The sequence below is a fragment of the Neoarius graeffei genome, chromosome 26, assembly GCF_027579695.1.
Source record: "Neoarius graeffei isolate fNeoGra1 chromosome 26, fNeoGra1.pri, whole genome shotgun sequence".
Classification (NCBI taxonomy): Eukaryota; Metazoa; Chordata; class Actinopteri; order Siluriformes; family Ariidae; genus Neoarius; species Neoarius graeffei.
Window position 1 is genome coordinate 30,475,795 of NC_083594.1, and position 19,744 is coordinate 30,495,538.

The 19,744-nt window shown below is 40.3% G+C and overlaps 1 protein-coding gene across 4 annotated transcripts in view; it reads right to left on the reverse strand.

Annotated features, from left to right (window-relative positions):
- The window catches only part of ipo9 (importin 9), a 211,830-nt gene that overhangs the window by 88,821 nt on the left and 103,265 nt on the right, over positions 1–19,744 (reverse strand). The gene's annotated exons all lie outside the window — the stretch shown is intronic.

Below are 19,744 nucleotides of genomic sequence, written 5' to 3' on the forward strand. Positions count from 1 at the left end.
GTAGCGGTGCAGTACTTGAGACCAGTCTTAAGACCATTTTTTGAAGATCAGTCTCAGTCTACCCAGTTAATTCTGTTACTTATTATTTACAGGCCCCTGGGGCCATATTCTGAGTTTCTTTCTGAATTTGCAGATTTTTATCTCAGATCTGGTTATTTCCTTAGACAAAGCTTTAGTTGTCGGAGATTTTAATATTCACTTCGATAACCCAGAAGACCCTTTAAAAACAGTGTTTGTGTCCATTTTAGATTCAGCAGGGATTAATAATGGTGGTCACACCCTTGATCTAATACTAACATTCAGGTTAAACGTAGACAATATAGTCATACTTCCACAGTCTGAAGTTCTCAGATCATTATCTCATCTCATTCAAACTATGAGTAATAATATATGCACCTCACCACGCTACTGTATTAAACGTACATTCACGTCAACTACTGCAAAGAGCTTTATAAATGATCTCCCAGAGTTATCAACTTTGATTGGGTCACTGTCAGCCCCTGCAGAACTTGATCAGGCAACTGAATACTTAGAGTCAACATTCCACCATACCTTAGATAATGTAGCTCCTCTAAAAAGGAAAATGGTCAGAGACAAAAAATTAGCATCCTGGTATAATAATGACACTCGCACATTAAAACAGACCACTCGAAAATTGGAACGTAAATGGCGTCAAACAAAATTGGTAGTGTTCAAATTAGCGTGGAAGGAGAGCTTCCTGAAGTATAGAAAAGCTCTTAGTGCTGCGAGATCAACATCTCTCCTCCCTAATAGAAGACAACAAAAATAATCCTAGATACCTATTTAATACTGTCGCAAAATTAACCAGAAATAAGTCCACTATAGACACATGCACACCTGCAGTATATAAAAGTAACGATTTCATGAATTTTTTTAATGACAAAATTGATAATATCCGACAAAAAATTCAAACTACTAATTTAAGGTCAGACAATGAAAGTGACCTTGTAGTTCACAACATAACTATCAGATCATCAATTAGAATGTTTTACTCCCCTTAAAGAAACTGAATTACTTTCATTAATCTCGGCATCAAAAGCCTCAACTTGCATACTAGATCCCTTACCTACACGTCTATTCAAACAGATAATACCTGAAGTAATTGAACCGCTTCTAAAAATAATAAATTATTCTCTCACAATTGGCTATGTACCCAAATCCTTTAAACTAGCAGTTATCAAACCTCTGATTAAAAAACCTGACCTTGATCCCTGTCAGCTGTCCAATTATAGGCCAATATCAAACCTCCCCTTTCTCTCCACGATCCTTAAAAAAAAGCTGTGGCACAGCAGTTATGCTCATATTTACATAGGAATAACATCCATGAAATGTATCAGTCAGGATTTAGACCTAATCATAGCACAGAAACAGCTTTGGTTAAAGTAGTAAACGACCTACTGTTGGCGTCTGATCAGGACTGACTCTCGCTGCTTGTGTTGCTTGACCTTAGTGCAGCATTTGATACCATTGATCATTCCATTCTTCTGGATAGACTAGAAAATGTTGTGGGAGTTAAGGGAACGGCCCTCTCCTGGCTCAGCTCTTATTTAACTGATCGTTATCAGTATGTTGATATAAATGGTGATATTTCTAAACGTACTGAGGTAAAGTTTGGTGTTCCACAAGGTTCCGTCTTGGGTCCACTGCTTTTTTCTCTATATATGTTACCTCTGGGTGATATTATTCATAAACATTGTATTAGTTTCCACTGTTATGCTGATGACACACAGTTGTATGTTTCTGCAAAACCTGATGAGAGACACCAGCTTTATAGAATTGAGGAATGTGTTAAGGACATTAGGCACTGGATGCTTATTAATTTCCTTCTGCTTAACTCTGACAAGACTGAAGTACTTGTACTAGGACCACATACAGCTAGAAGTAAGTTTTCTGATTACACAGTGACTCTGGATGGCCTTTCTGTTTCTTCACGTGCAGCAGTAAAAGACCTCGGGGTGATTATTGACCCCAGTCTTTCATTCGAAACTCACATTGATAACATTACCCAGATAGCTTTCTTTCATCTCAGAAATATTGCCAAGATAATAAATTTAATGTCACTACATGACGCGGAAAAACTAGTTCATGCTTTCGTTACCTCCAGGTTGGATTATTGTAATGCCTTACTGTCTGGATGTTCCAATAAGTGTATAAATAAGCTCCAGTTAGTTCAAAATGCAGCAGCGAGAGTCCTTACTAGAACGAGATAATATGACCACATCACGCCTGTCTTATCCACACTGCATTGGCTCCTAATCAAATTTCGTATTGATTATAAAATACTACTATTGACCTTTAAAGCACTAAATGGTCTCGCACCACAGTACCTGAGTGAACTTCTGCTCCTCTATGACCCGCCACGCCTACTTAGATCAAAAGGTGTAGGCTATCTGCTGGTACCTCGTATAGTGAAGGCTACATCAGGGGGCAGAGCTTTTTCTTACAAAGCCCCACAGTTATGGAACAGCCTTACAAGTAGTGTTCGGGAATCAGACAGTCTCAGTGTTTAAGTCTAGGCTGAAAACATATCTGTTTAGTCAAGCCTTTTGTTAATGGTGTTTATGAGGTAAAGGTGTAGATCTGGAGGGTCCTCAGACAGAGTGTTTGGTAAACTGGGATGTATGGATGCTGTCAGTCCCCACTCGCTTACTCACTCGAGTTTGTTGACCGTGTAGTGGCTGGCTGCTTTATGTCCCGGGGCTCCCTCATGCCTGTGTTACCTTCTGGCTCTCCCCTTTTAGTTATGCTGTCATAGTTAGTTGTCAGAGTCCCTGCTTGTACTCAGTGCAATATGTATACTGTTCCTACTTATTCAGGTGACATTGGGCATACCTAACAACCTGTGTTTTCTCCCCCCCAATCTGTCCCTCTGAGTTACATGTCGGTCCTGGGATCGAGATGCTGACCTCTTCTGCTCCTCGGACCTGCTTGATCCATCCTGGTGCCCTGTGTCTGGCTGGAGTCTCATCGCATCGCTCCTGTGGAGGATGGCCCCATGAGGACAGTTGAAAGTTACACCTGGAGGACGCTCTGGACTCTTACAGTAATGCTTTTATGGCTGAGGACTACAGTTGACTTGCTAACTTCAGGACTGCAGTTGTCATGAACAGTTTTGCATTCAAGTTTCCATCAATGAAGAGTTACATCATCAACGAAACTGTCATGTTAAAACTGTTAATATTATAGTCAGGCTGTCTGTCGTTGCCCAAATGAGGTTAGGTTCCCTTTTGAGTCTGGTTCCTCTCGAGGTTTCTTCCTCATGTTGTCTGAGGGAGTTTTTCCTTGCCACCGTTGCCACAGGCTTGCTCATTGGGGATAGATTAGGGATAAAATTAGCTCATGTTTTAAGTCGTTCAAATTCTGTAAAGCTGCTTTGCGACAATGTTTATTGTTAAAAGCACTATACAAATAAACTTGACTTGACAAATCAACCGCATTTTTACTCGGTCTTGTCTTGGACACAGAGACTTGGGATTTTATTTCAAGACTGGTCAAGACCATAACTGTAGGGATGTCACTAAATTGCCTATGCATTGTCCGATTTACTTGCTAACTTCATTACTGTGATCGGATGCAAAATTTCCTGCTTCAAATGCAACTAATAAGATGACCCATTGCAAATAACTGTTGATCAGTCCTGCACACCAGCTTGGAGGAATTTTAGGCCCTGTCCACACGGCAACGGATTCAGGTGACTCTGATAAAAGTTTTTATTGTTTCGGCCTGGCGTCCACACAGCACCGGCGTTTTGGGTGCCCCAAAACGATATTTTTTGAGAACGGGTTCCAGAGTGGAAAAATCTGGCAACGGCGCCGTTGCGAAGTCGTCTGGATGAGTAGAACGGATTTGTTTACGATGACGTCACAACCACATGACTAGAACAAGCAGCACTCTCGCGCGCATCATTCGTAACAATGGATTAGAATCTTTATTACTGGATAAGAATCTTTTGAAATTGTTTACACATTAACCTGACTGACCTGCCAGACAGACAATTTACACCTGCTTTGATGAACAGAAAGTACAGCCTTCCACACAAAGCAACAGTTACCTGACTATAATGGACGCAGAGGGGAAAAGGGTCAGAAGACCCTTCAACAGACTGTTTTATATGAACCACTGCATTGCATTCACTTTTGTATACAGCTTTTCTTTTAAATAAACAAGTAACTGAACCATTTCTTGAATTTCTTTTTTTTATTGGATAAGACTGCTTTTCAAAATGTTCACACACAATATAAAAAGTTATAAATTACATAAAAATGCTTTTCAAAATGTTCACACAATAAGAAAATTAAGTTATATAAAACTATGCACACTAATAAAACTAATTTGTACACACAGAAGGCACGATTTCCTCGCGTAGTCGCAGCCATCTTCTTCTTGTTGTTGTGTGTTTGTTCCTGTGAGTGCTTCACACCGGGTAGAAGAAGGGGTTTATGCGCATGCATCCTACTTCTTCTATTGTTCTGGTATCTCCGATGGGACCGTCTTACAGCGCACGTAGAGGTGTGGCATGTGTATTGCATCGTTTTCAGCAAGCGTTGTGTTGCCATATGTACCTATTTTACTGATCCGTTGCCCATGTGGACGCGATATTTTTTTTACCTGCTAAAAAATAAATAAATAAATAAATAAATCTCGTTGCCGTTGTCGTGTGGCTGTAGCCTTAGCCCATTCCTCCATACAGAACAGCTTCAACTCTGGGATGTTGTTGGGTTTCCTCACATGAACTGCTCGCTTCAGGTCCTTCCACAACATTTTGGACTTTGACTTGGCCATTCCAAAATATTAACTTTATTCTTCTTTAACCATTCTTTGGTAGAATGACTTGCGTGCTTAGGGTCATTGTCTTGCTGCATGACCCACCTTCTTTTGAGATTCACTTCATGAACAGATGTCCTGACATTTTCCTTTTGAAATCACTGGTATAATTCAGAATTCATTGTTCCATCAATGATGGCAAGCTGTCTTGGCCCAGATGCAGCAAAACAGACCCAAACCATGATACTACCACCACCATGTTTCACAGATGGGACAGGGTTCTTATGATGGAATGCAGTCTTTTCCTTTCTCCAAACATAACACTTCTCATTTAAACCAGAAAGTTCTATTTTGGTCTCATCCATCCACAAAACATTTTTCCAATAGCCTTCTGACTTGTCCACGTGATCTTTAGCAAATTGCAGACGAGCAGCAATGTTCTTTTTAGACAGCAGTGGCTTTCTCCTTGCAACCCTGCCATGCACACCATTGTTGTTCAGTCAGTGCGTTTACATGCACATCCAAATCGAGCTACTGTCGGTAATTGAGCTAAGGGTCCCAGCAGGGGTGCCAGAGAAATCCAATCCTACATGCACACAAGGAAATCGAGCTATTGTGTGAGGTACATTTTGCACCCGAGTCACAGGTGGCGCTACACGCCCCATCGTGTTGGTACACTTCTGGTTGTCATCATGAAGAAGAGCTATTCAAGAGTATAGAGGGATCCCGCATGACGTCACCGCGCCGCGAGATTTCGGTAGTCGCCATATTGGAAGACGAAGTACACATCTATGCAAGTACATGCATACATAAAACAAACTACACCTGAAATGTAGCCAGGGCCGGTTCTGCCCTAATCTGGACCCGGGTGCAACATTGCGCAACCCCCCCCCCCAAAAAAAACAAAAAACAAAAACCACACCAGTCTAAATCAGGACAACCAGTGTTCGAACTACGGGGGTACTTGGGGGATCCGAGATCCTCTGAAACAGACATGAGATCCCTTGAAAACATGATTTGGGAAATGTTGGGGGGTCTCTAAAATATTGGCAAAATGTTTATTGACATAGCAATCGTGTGTAACGGGAAGCATTTGCATATCCGAAGTGTTGTGTTTACATCAAAGATAAAATAAACTGATATGACAACGACTGCTGCTGCCAGGTTGGTTGTTGAGTAGCCTGACTGTTTTTTTTCTTGCGTGTGGTATCATTGTTGACGCGAGGTTGTTTTTTGAACATGCCAATGCGGACACGATTTCCCCTGATGAGTTATGACTTCAGATGCGATGTGTGTGTGGAGGTGTGGAGTCCACGTGATATGTGCATAAGATAGGCTTCTCATGTGTTTGGAGATCCGCGCTCCGAGACAAGCGCAAGCACCCCCCAGGGAAAAAAAGGGACCCCCCGAAAATATCGGCATAGTTCGAACACTGAGGACAACCATCACATAACTATAAATATTTTAGATCAACTATTTTAACTAAATGGGCTATAATAAATAAGCCTGCACACAGCCACGGCAGGCTGCCTCAGAAAAGTAACCATTCAATGACAACTGAAAGCCTGCAGCCACGGCGGGCTGCCTCAGAAAAGTAACCATTTGTCCTACCTTAAAACTCGTTTTGCATTTTCTGCCTCCTTTTTTGTATTTTCGACCCTGCGTTTATTTTCTTTCCTTTTCTGAAAACCCGATTTGTGTCCAGACATTTTGTTCTGCTACCAACGAACTAACTCGTCAGGTCTCATCTCTCGAGTCCGCGATGAAGGGCAACAATTGATACATTTTTACAAACAGCCAATAAACAGCCAATAGGGAGGTTGCAACGTTCAGGCTCTCCTTTGCTCACAGACACTCAGTAATGCACTTATTCTCTGTCTCCTGGCAGAAAGCTCCTCAGTTTGCTCCCCTTGTGTCTCAATCACAGCTGGTATTCTGAAGAACGACTTCTTTTCACCTTTCCCATCAGCTTTGTTGGAACACCCTAACACAGCACAAAAGTTTACCATTGTAGGTTTATGATGAATCAAGTGCCTCGTGGGTTTAAATTCCGCGCACTGCCGTTATTTCCCCCTGATCATGAGTTTGTTGGTCTTCCAATATGGTGCAGGGTCTGTTTACTTCCGGTTTCCGGTGACGTCAGCAGGAAGGGTCTATAAACAAAGTTGGGTCAATGACATGACGCCTATATTTTCTGTCCAACTGCAATTTCTTCAGTTAAAAAGTGTTTAAATTTCATAATAATTTACCACATATGTAGTACGTGACCTCCATGGAACTAAATCTTTTTTTCAGAAATAATTAGTTAGCATGCAATTTTTTTGTCCTCAAAGTGTTAAAGTCATGTGGTGCGACCGTCCGACCTTAACTGCTGATTTTTAAACTTTTTAAAAATTACTCTAAATCTAATCAAATTTATTGTCTTTTTTGGCATATTTTCTGAAGTGTTTTGTAGTCCCACATGAAATTTCAGCTTTCTTGAATATATATTTCCCCCATAATATACAAACAAATAATGTCCGAGCCAGTCTATTTTTCCAAATATGTGGTGCGACCATCAAGAAATGACCATTTTGGGACTTTTATTTTAAATCCAAGTGAAAGACATGAAGTTGCATCATTCATCAATAGGCAAAGGACACATGGAATCAACAGGCAGGTCTGTAACCCTCTTTCATACATTTCTAAAAGTAATGATTTTAAGTGCTGTGATGCTGTTGCCATATTTGGATGTCATGCGGTATGACCCCAAAAAGAAAACTATAATAAAAAGTTTTATTTACAAATGTATATTTTGATAATATAGTTCAAGGTGACCTTCTGTCAGAAACCAGCTAGTTTCATTACAGTGGCTAATGCTAGGTCTGTAAATTTTCACTGAATCTAGAAAACATCATCTGGTGCGACCAATATCATGTGGTGCGACCATTGCAGGATACTTTCAATTACTTGTATACATTGAAGAGTTACATTTATTGTGCTTCAAAAGTTATTTTCATGATTAATACAAACAAAGGCTTGATTGGAAAATATGTTTTTCCCCATTTTTGAGTATTTTTTGTGTATTTCAGGAACAACGAGTTATAATTCATATTTCATAGTACAATTAGAAAAAACAAAAAGTAAGTGAGATCTTGTCACTGCGATAACATATTTCCTATTTTATATATATTTATATATTTTAACTGTTTTTAAATGTTTTTTTTTTTTCAATCAGATGCCACTGTCCAGCAAAATAAAGACCGCCCGCCATAGGGAGCAGGCCAACTCTGACCCAGCAGCGAGAGCCGAGTACCTTGCCAGGAGAAGAGAAAGGTTTGTTTTGAAACGTTGAAAAGGAAATATTAATTTGAATACCAGTACTAATTTCTCTTCAGCGTGGGACATGCATTTCATTAGCACTATGCACAAGAAACTATGCCATAGATTTGTAACACAGTATTATTTGTTTCAGCTACAAGAGAAGAAAACAGCAGGGAAAGATTCACTATGTTAAATCAAGTGAGCTGCAAGACAGAGATAAAAAGAAGCAGAGAGAGAAATGGAAGGCTGCATCCAAGGCTTACAGGGACAGAAAAAAGATGGCAAACCCAGTATTAGACCTCACCCCGCCATCTATGGAGAGCATTCCACCAGCTCTCCTTAAATGTAGCTGTAGCTCCCGACCCATCCGGAAATGTGAATCTAGTGGACCCAATATTGAATGACGATTTTAGTCCACCAGTGGTGTCCACACCAGTGAGAGATGAGAGAAGGGATAAGTCAGGCCAGAAACTTTGCAAAAAATTGAGGCGGGAGAAGATAATGCTTAAAAAGCAAGTCTTGCATCTCAGGAAAAAGCTGATGGAAATGAAAAAAATGAAAAATAAAAGTAGAAAGCATGAGATGAGAATGATGGAAATGCAAAGGAAAGTGAGAAGTGGAAAGGTCAAACAAAAGGGTCAGAAGAGACTGTCAGCTGAGAGAAAGCGAGCTGTTATACAGTTTTTGTTGAGAGATGAAAACAGTTGCCTTCTACCTGGGAAAAAAGACACAATCACGAAAAATAAACAAAGAGTACAAAGAAGAGTCCTGACAAAGCCTCTCAAAGAGCTCCACACACAGTATCAAACAGAGGTAGGACAGCACCTGTCCATGTCTTACAGACAGTTTACCCGACAGAGGCCCTTTTACATTACAGAGCCAAAGTTACGGGACCGAGATACATGTGCATGTTCAGAACATGAGAACATCCGACTGTTGGCGAACAAACTAGCGAAGACAGGGCTGCTGAAGACAACCAGTGCCTCGGAGTTAGTGGGAATGATTGTGTGTGACCCCAAAAACAAAGCATGTATGGATCGTGTGTGTCCCGAATGCTGCTTTGATGAAATAGTCTTCCCGGAGACAGACAACTGTGAGACTACATCCTGGGAACAATGGGGGCGGGTGACCAACTAATGGAGACAAAAACTTTGCACATGTTGTAGACTTGTTGTGCACTGTTGTGAATGAGAAAAAGTGAAAACTGAAATGACAATGTTGTGAAAAGAAGTAGACATGAAATGGAAAAAAAGATTACATTTTCATTTTCACTGAGTGTTAAAAGGCAATAAAATTTGATTTAATCATACATGTTGCCTGCACTTTATCTGTTACTAATTTATTGCTATTTGTTTTGCCAATATGAGGATTTCCTGTCATTTGGTGCGACCATGCATCATATGGCACGACCAAAAATAGCAGTAATTTTCTCAAAATAAGAATATGGCATTTCACTTCTATGGCTGGAATTTTAATAACTGACAAAGTTTACTTGGGTGGATGTTGTTCTTCAGGTATTTTTTTCTTCATTTTGTACATTTTATAAGGAAAAGTCTTGTTTTAATTAGACGCAAGCAGATGACTGCCATATTGGACATCAAAAGAAAACAACAATATGCATTAAAAGTCAAAATAAATGTCAATGGGTTGTTTCTATACACATCATAATACTCAGAACTTAGATTAATATCCAAACCATGTTTTGGAAAATAAAACAATTTTAAGGTTATTCTCGGTCGCACCACATGACATTTTTTAAGGTAGCCAATTCATGTACATAAAAAAAAAAACACTAAAAATGCCCAATATGAATATCAAAAATAGACTTATGCATACCTGACATTGTAAATATTTGAACATTCTCAATAGAAATTAATATTTTTTATATTTTAAAATTTGCAAGTTGAAAATCCTTATCCGTCATTGACCCAGTTATCAGTTCCGTGTTCACAAGAAGAACGATGATGAGGACAGCAACATCGATATATATATATATATATATATATATATATATATATATATATATATATATATATATATATATATACACACATACACATACACACACATATATATACATACATACACACACACACACACACACACACACATACATTCAACTCCTTAAGCTGAATGAGCATGAACTCTATCTCCTCATTGCTCCAGAAGTGCACGTTTCTACTACTGTTGTCATGCTGACCGAGGCTGTTGTGTTTCCCGCTTGTGGTCTCGTCACTCGTCACTTCCGGAAGGGGCAGTGCTGAAGTAAGTAGCTCGACAGGGTTTACATGCACTAAGTAGCTCGGCTACAATCACACAATCTAGGTCGCGTAGCTCGATTACGAGAAATCCAGTTCGGTTCAATTTCAGCCGAGCTAAGGTGTTTCCATGGCATTTAGAACTTCGATTTCAGTCGAGCTACGGCAGAAATTCGATTTTCTCTATGTGCATGTAAACGCACTGAGTGTTCGCCTGATTGTGGACTCATGAACATTAGCCAAATGTGAGAGAGGCCTTCAGTTGCTTAGAAGTTACCCTGGGGTCCTTTGTGACCTCGACGACTATTACATGCCTTGCCCTTGGAGTGATCTTTGTTGGTTGACCACTCCTAGGGAGGGTAACAATGGTCTTGAATTTCCTCCATTTGTACACAATCTGTCTGACTGTGGATTGGTGGAGTCCAAACTCTGTAGAGATGATTTTGTAACCTTTTCCAGCCTGATGAGCATCAACAACGCTTTTTCTGAGGTCCTCAGAAATCTCCTTTGTTCGTGCCATGATACACTTCCACAAACATGTTGTGAAGATCAGACTTTGATAGATTCCTGTACTTTAAATAAAACAGGATGCCCACTCACACTTGACTGTCATCCCATTGATTGAACGCCTGACTAATTTCACCTTCAAATTAACTGCTAATCCTCGAGGTTCACATACTTTTGCCACTCACAGATATGTAATATTGGATCATTTTCCTCAATAAATAAATTACCGAGTAAAATATTTTTGTCTTATTTGTTTAACTGGGTTCTCTTTATCTACTTTTAGGACTTATGTGAAAATGTGATTTTTTTTAAAGTCATATTTATGCAGAAATAGAAAATTCTAAAGGGTTCACAAACTTTCAAGCACCACTGCATATACACACACCCCTAATTTGAATTCATCTAAAGAGAATAGACTTGTGCAAAAGGCAACAGAGCGGTTCTTTTCAAAGAAAAGGATAAAGGGGAAGATAGAGCATGTAAAAAACCTGAACCAAGTTCAGTACCTGATATCACTCCAGACACACTTATAGAAGCTTTAGAATTAGATCAATATTCAGATTGTTCAGAAATTGAATAATGAATCAAAAATAAATTTGACTATACAAAACAATGATGTTTACAAAATCAAGTTATTGTAAATGTTGATTTTGTAAACATCAAAAATATATTAAGTTTTGTATTGTCTAATTTATTTTTGATTCATTCCTATATAGCAGTTCTATTAAAATTTTTAGTATTGATTACCGTCACTTCAGGCTCTATTTTGGTGTTTACAATAAATTGGAAATTCCTCCCCAAATGCCTTGAAACTGTGTCTCAGATAACCCCAGTTTTCAATTTTTCTTGCCTATGGTTCATGGCGAAGAGCTTCAGCCTTTTACTTATACCCTCCTATTCTATGCCTCATATTTTTTATTCCCCTAAACTTTGAGACCACTGCAAACCACAGACTGAAGCTTCCTACATGTTTTTGCCTCTACTCAGCCACACTACTTTCATATGGGCAGCTGCACACCACTATCTTTTGCCTGAATACAAAAAATAAAATAAAATTTACAAAAAAACCAAACAAACAAAACCAAACAAACAAACAAACAAAAAAACCTTGATTCAGGATGAACTCAAGTCTATGCTCAATATAGGACTAATTGAGGAGTCCCACAGTAGATTGGGTCTTGGTGCTTAAGATCAAGGAGTTAGTCTAGTTCTGTGTGGACTTTTCTCAAAAAAAAAAAGTCAATGCTCTCTCCAATTAGATGCATATCCAATGCCCTGCATTTGACACAGGGATACTGGCACATACCCTTGACTAATAAGAAAACAGCTTGTCCAACTCTGGGGTTTGGTTTACATCAATTTGTGACCCTTCCTTTTGGGTTGTTCAAAGCCCCAGTGATGTTCCAGCAACTCGCTGACATTCCATCTGCACACAGCCTATGCCACTGACCATCTGGATGACCTCATTATTTACTGCATGCAAAAAAAAAAAAGCCTCATCACGTTGCTCCTGTGGAAGATGACCCCATACGGACAATCGAAAAGGACAGGGAGAAGATGGCTCTGGAAACTTACAGTTGTGCGATGATCATTTACAATCAACATGATAACTTTAGGACTTTAGTTGTCATGAACAGTTCTACACTAAAATCTCCAGCAATGAACAGTTGATAACTTCAATAAAACAAACTTCATGCTAAAACTATAATGAACTTCCTGGTTACAGAATGATACTTTGTGATTATATAGGACACACTTATGCTGCTTTTCCACTACAAACGCGGCTGAGTCGGGCTGAGCCGTGCCGTGCTGAGTCGAGCTGAGTGAGGCTATTGGAGTTGCATTTCGACTACAACCGCGCTGAACCGTGCTGGCTGGAAGTGGGTGGACACATTGGGTGGAGTTAGCGAAAGTGGGTGGACGTCACCTGATGTCGTTAAGCAGCGCAAACAGGGACATCAGTGAGCTTTTAAGCGGTAGTCTCACGACCCGGATAGTAAACAATAAACATGGACATGGAGTCGTTAGTGTTGCTGGTCTTGGTTCTGTGGCTTGTTGTCACCGATAACGCCAACAGATACTGGCAAGAGCGTATAAGGCTTCAGAAATTCTCGTAATTCGTAATTCTTCTTCTTCCGGGTTTACGGTGTTTACAGATCCCAGCATGCTCGCGGGGCGTGTGTGGGCATGTGAGGACACTCCTCCTCACCAATCAGTGCACAGGGGAGTGTCTGCTCATGCCCCCAGCCTCACTCGGCTCGCTTTGGCTCGCTTCAGCCCCACTCCAAAACGGTGCGAGTTTTAGGGGCTAAGCAGGGCTGAAGCGAGCTGAGTCGTGCTGTTTTTTGTAGTCGAAACGCGAGCCGTGTCGGGCTGAAGTGAGCTGAAAAAGGGTAGTGGAAAAGGGCCATTATAGAAGTGAGTTATTTATAATCACATTATCACAACCCAAATGAGGATGGGTTCCCTTTTGAGTCTGGTTTCTCTCAAGGTTTCTTCCTCATGTCATCCAAGGGAGTTTTTCCTTGCCACTGTTGCCTCAGGCTTGCTCATCAGGGATAAACTGATTAGGGATAAAATTAGTTCATGTGTTTCAAGTTTTTAATTTTGTTAAGCTACTTTGTGACAATGTCTGTTATTAAAATCACTATACAAATAAACTGACTTGACTTGATAAGACAGAAGCGACTGCGGTCTGCTGAGACCCAAGCCCAAAAAGGTGGAGAGATGGTTTCTGGGGCTAGCCAGCCGGCCATTACCACAGGTTTGTGCCGAATTATTTAGATGTCTCCAGCCTGCTGAATTACATCATTAAAAATGGAGTGCGAGATCCAGTCAAGTGGACTTAGCCATGCCAACAGGCTTTTATTCAAATAAAAGCCACACTCTTACATTATCCTGACTTTTCTCTCCCCTTTGTTTTGTAGACTGATGCATCAGACAGAGAGCTGCGAGCCAAGCTGGCAGAAAGCCAGATGGCTCTCCAGCCTGAGTCGTGTGGTAGGGGTGTTTGGAAGCCAGGGTGTGGTCGAGCACTTGTTTGTGAAAGGAAGGTGAAGTCAGGAAAGTGGAGTGGTAAAGATTTGAGAGATTTGTTTTAATGAGTGTTGTGTCGCAAGGAGTAACAAAGGATAAAGAAGAGAGCGATGAGAGCCAAACAAGAGCAAGCGAAGCAACACAGTCATGTCTGCGTTTGTGTCACAGTAAATTAAAAAAAAAAAAAAAAAACACTGAAAAGCAAGAGTGAAAAAATTAATAAAAAACACCTTTTGAGTTGACCCAGCTTGGCTTTCCTCTCCTCATTTTCTCCCACAAACCCTCAAGTGTTACAGACTTATTTCTAAGCAAAAGGAGTTAATTTTATGCCAACTTTCAAATAAAATAATCTACAAGCAAAATCTTCAAAATTTAAAATGTATATTGCAAATGTAATCAAATTAAAATAATTTTTCCCAACAGATTACTTCTGGGGCGGCACGGTGGTGTAGTGGTTAGCGCTGTCACCTCACAGCAAGAAGGTCCTGGGTTCGAGCCCCGGGGCCGGCAAGGGCCTTTCTGTGTGGAGTTTGCATGTTCTCCTCGTGTCCGCGTGGGTTTCCTCCGGGTGCTCCGGTTTCCCCCACAGTCCAAAGACATGCAGGTTAGGTTAACTGGTGACTAAATTGACCGTAGGTGTGAATGTGAGTGTGAATGGTTGTCTGTGTCTATGTGTCAGCCCTGTGATGACCTGGCGACTTGTCCAGGGTGTACCCCGCCTTTCGCCCGTAGTCAGCTGGGATAGGCTCCAGCTTGCCTGCGACCCTGTAGAAGGATAAAGCGGCTAGAGATAATGAGATGAGATGAGAGATTACTTCTGATTCATACTCATTTTGCTATAATTTTTTTCTATTTACAGATATTTCAGATTTTTTTTTCTGCTTCTCACATTACTCTTCTGGTTCTGGAATTATTATTTTTTGCTTCTGCAGTCTTTTTTTTTGCTTGAGTTTTGGCACGTTTTTTAAATTGGGGGGGGAATGTCTTAGAAGACAGCAGTGTTGTAGTCGAGTCACTAAAGGCTAGGTAATGTGTCAGCAACGCAACTCAATACTTCGCAAGGTAAGTGTGTTTTCACAGTTTTTATATAGGCGTGCTGATTGCGCCTTAATCCTGTGCAGGTGCGAATCGTTTACGGCACACGCATGCTATCCGGAGTGCACCTGAGAGCCTATCTGATGCACGCACCAAGGCAGGCATGTGTGATACTCTTGCACAAAATTCGTACAAAAATTAAGGTAGCTATAACTATCTTATGCCAAATTATTATGCCATGTTACAAAAAAAAATAGAGTCCTCATCTCCAATTTATGAGTCCAAATGCAGTTAACACACGAGTCCGAGTCATCAGTGCTCAAGTCCAAATCAAATCACAAGTCCTAAAAATTAAAGCATGAGTCAGACTAGAGTCAGAGTCCTAGACTTGAGTACTACAAGCCTCGAAAACAGCATTCACCTTAAATCTCCATTTGGTCAACCAATTCTGGGATAGACAGAGATGAGTGAACAAACAGAGCTGAGTGGTCAGCAGCAGAAAAACTGTAGTGTAGTTGCATTAAAAACTGACAAAAATAGTATGAGCAGTTACTGAATGTTTGTTCCTTGAGTTGGCCTAGTGGTTAGCGTGTCTGCCTCTCAACCAGAAGATCATGAGTTCTACTCTCGGTCAAGTCATCCAAAGACCATCATTAAAAAAAAAACAAACAAACAAACAAACAAACAAAAAAAAAAGGTACAGCCATCTTGCAAGGCATGCCACAATACAAATGTGAGTAGGAAGTCAAACTCTCAGTTTCCAGAGAACTAGCCCCCTATTGTAAGCCTAGTTATGTAATAGGCGAGAGGCCGAGGGCTACGAAAACAGGGATCGGCCGGCGCCACCCTATGTGCCTTGTGGCATGGGAAGGACTTTGACTGAATGAATGTAAAAGAAATATGTGCATATCCATCATTCAAGTGTCTTCATTCCATCTAGTTGAGTAGCAGTTTAAACAGATTGAAGTTGGCTTCTTATCTGGATTTTCCATTCCACATTAAAAGGTCCAGGTCTTATAATTTCACGCCTGTAGGTGGCACCATGAAGTGCACTAAAATCATATACAATTTTCTACACCATTGTTTCCTCAATCCCAAAAGCACCCCAGCACAAAAAATAAATAAATCAGAAATACTCAGTATTTAACTGTAGGATGTTTTAATGATGATGAGCTGGGCACACCTGATTTAATCAAGAGTGTGTTAAATCACACTAACTTCAAATCAGGTGTGTTGGGTTTGCAGTAAAGATAGAAGCTATGCAGGATAGGGGGGCTCCAGTATGAGGATTGAGAAACACTGGGTTAGATGTATTACCTCCTCCTACCACACACAATTTAAGGCACTGATTGCACAAAGGACTCTACCTCACCACTATTACCTGCCCTAAAAGCAAAAATCACATTTCACTCAGAGAGCCTTGTTTCTTGACAAGTTTCAGCAATTGTTGAATCCATAGCGTTCCCAGACTTAATAAAACTCAAAGCAATGTGGCATTATCACTGGTCAGAGGGAGAGCTCTTCCACTCTAAGCCCATGTTTACATTAGACCGTATCAGCGGATCATCAGATTAACGTTTTTAAAACGATTAGTGTGCACACAGCAACACCAATGCACGATTTGCGTGCACACAGCAACACCAATACACGGATACGCTCGGCTCCGCAGGCATCCTGCGCTCCAAATCACTCCGCCCTGAACAGCGAGTGCCCTCTGGAGGGTGCGCACTCCGGCCTTGTGCAGCTGACAGAGCACGCGAGTGAAGTGCACAAGCTGTGATTCGGGACTGAGCCGCTGTGTGTGTGATCCCAGCGCATATCACTTACCACTTGCAAGTGGAAGGATGGCAAGCCTAAAGACAATCATAACTACACAATGGGCAGTATTTGCATCAGTATTTGCAGTATTTTCATACTTTTATACTCTTTAATGAAAGGTGATACAAGGCGGAAGTCCGCGCCGTTTTTCAGCAGTCGCGTCACATGAACAACGCCAGCGAATCAGGAAGGTGGATGTCACAGTGACGTTGTCCAATGACGACACCAGCTAGAGCTCAGCACAGCGTATCCGTGTATCTCAATGTTTACACAGCACCGGAGCTGACACGATCTAGATTGAATACGTGGACCCTGGCGGATTCCCGTTTCCCGGCGTTTCCAGGCGGTTTAATGTAAACGGACAGTGCATCCGCGAAGAAAACGAGACAGATACGGTCTAATGTAAACTTGGCCTTAGACTTGCATCACACCCATGAGTTGCCAGCTTAGTCTTAAAGGGCAGTTGAAAGAGCAAACTCTTAAAGGTGCATTTCAAAATACACTGAAAAAAGCAAGGGAAACATAGTAATGTTAACTACTGAAATTTGTGAATTAAAGGATAGTACTGTCTCAAATGTAACAGCAAATTACCAATAACTGGAACAACTGTAGTCCCAAGTTCATGGTAATGTATTTACATTAAAAAGTACAATAAAATTTATCAGTAAAAATCATTCCCTTTAAAATATAAATCCATCATTTTATGGGGCCAAGTAGTATACATAATGACAGATATGAATGCAGCTAATGCTTTAATACTGATTGTGGGTTCAACGCTCGTTTTTTTCCCTTTGTCATCCTGCAAAAAATAGTAAGCTTTGCCATTGTGTGTTGTGTAAAACCCATTAAAACATTTTACAGTCACAGTAAAAAGAAAGTACACCCTTCAAATACAAACCATTTGTAAACAATTCTTCTCACTGAATTCTTGGTGAATTTAAAATTGTAGATGGCCTTATAACCTCTCCCAGATTGATGAGCAGAAATTACTGTTTCTCTGAGGTCATGGCTGATGTCCTTTCTTCTTGGCATGATGTAGACACACCTGAGTACTCCATCAATCTGCCAAAAATTCTACTTCTACAGGAGTTTGTCACACTTCTTCATGAAATGATCTTGTGCATTTCATTTGTAAAATCTGGCTGCTAATTACGCTCTTAAATGATTGGGGAAGTAGGACATATACACCACGTTCAGACTGCAACCTGAAACGACCCATATCCGATTTGTTGTGAAATCCGATTTTTTTGTTAGGCCATTCACATTACCAATTATATGAGACTTGTATGCGATCTCCAATATGAACAGAAAACGACCCAAAAGTGCCCCACATGCGCAAATTGACACGTAATAAGCACATCCACATAATACGTAAACAAAAAAAAGTGCACTCATGTTTAATGATTTCTTTTTTGTTTGTTTAATTATCTGGTTAGTGTTAAAGTGTGAGGTCTCGTGTGTGTTTTTGTTTCTGAACTGAAATGAAAACGTGTAGCCTGGTAACGAGGGTTGACTCCTAAATGTCTCTCTAATTTCTATATAAGTGCACTACATGTTACTAGGAAGTAATGGATTTTTAAACTCTAGAAAGTGCACTCGAGCTTCAGCAGGCAGTCATTTGGGATACGGCCGCTGTATTACCAAACTCTTAATTCAGGCTTAATAATTTGCACATATTTATTTCGTCATATTAATAAACTTTTTCTACATTTTTATAAATATTTATTTAGACTGTTTATAGCCAGCTGAATTCTGCAACTTCTCTCAGCGCTGGCTCAAGGTGCATAAACACCAGTGCAGTTTGCTATGGAGATGAAGCGAGACCTGGTGATGTGGTTTTTGTGGCGGCGGCGGAACTCACACAATAATCTGATTAATGTGGGCAGCAGACTAATGAGACCGAAGGTGTCAAATTACTGGAAATTTCCAGAACAATCTTATAATCTTGTAATACAGGATGGTTTAAGTTATAAATCAGTTAAAGAAACTGTTTTATTTAATCAGGCTAACAGATCAACATCCAGGTCCCTACCAAATCCACCATTAGCTTGATCAATTCTATAAAAGTCTATTTAAATTCTGAAAACTGTACAAAATGATGTTGTTTTCCACCAAAGAGGCGGGATTAGCCAACGCAGAATAGTGACGTTTGTCTCTTGTTGATGACGTGTAGGTCGCATGAATGCGACCTGTCCAGTCAGACTGCAGTCGCATGTGAAAATAACGGATATGCATCGGATTTAGGACCACATATCCAAGCGGCCTGGGTCGCATGTGAAAAAATCGGATCTGTGTCGTTCAGATTGTCAATAACAAATCGGATACAGGTCGCATATGGGCAAAAAAATCAGATATGGGTCGTTTCAGGGTGCAGTCTGAACGTAGTCATACTTACTTTCTCACACCTGGTTTCTAAGTGTTGGTTTACATTTATGGGGGAGAAAGGACTACATATTGAAATCTATTGTGTTTGTTATCACCCAAGAGTGTTTGTTTATAGGAGTTGGTAAGAACCACAAAATTGTTACTTAGGCCCTGAAATACAAACATAGAATTAAAAGAGGATGTACTTTCTTTTTCAAAGCAAGTTTTACAAGAAAATGCAAAATCCCATCTGGAGGCCAATAAGGATATAGGCTGCCAGAGCTATTTATTTATGTTTACAACCACTACAATCACCTGCGTTGGTTATCCTTTTAAAGGGAGACTGACTTTCAGATTTTTCAGGTTTAGGTCATAAAAAGAATTTTCCCCGAAACCCAATAATTTTTGTTTAGTGGACTGAAAGTTACTGTATTCAAATCACAGACTTCCAATTTTATTATTATAATTTTTTTAAGAGAACAATTAATGAATTTAGGGCCACATGGCCCTAAATTCCCCGCTATTTTTTCTTGCTTCATCGTGACGCAATCCAAGAGACTACGTCATACATCACATGGTTGGCTTTCCCCGTTCACACAAGGCATTGGAAATGGGAAGGGAAAATGGAGAACGCAAGC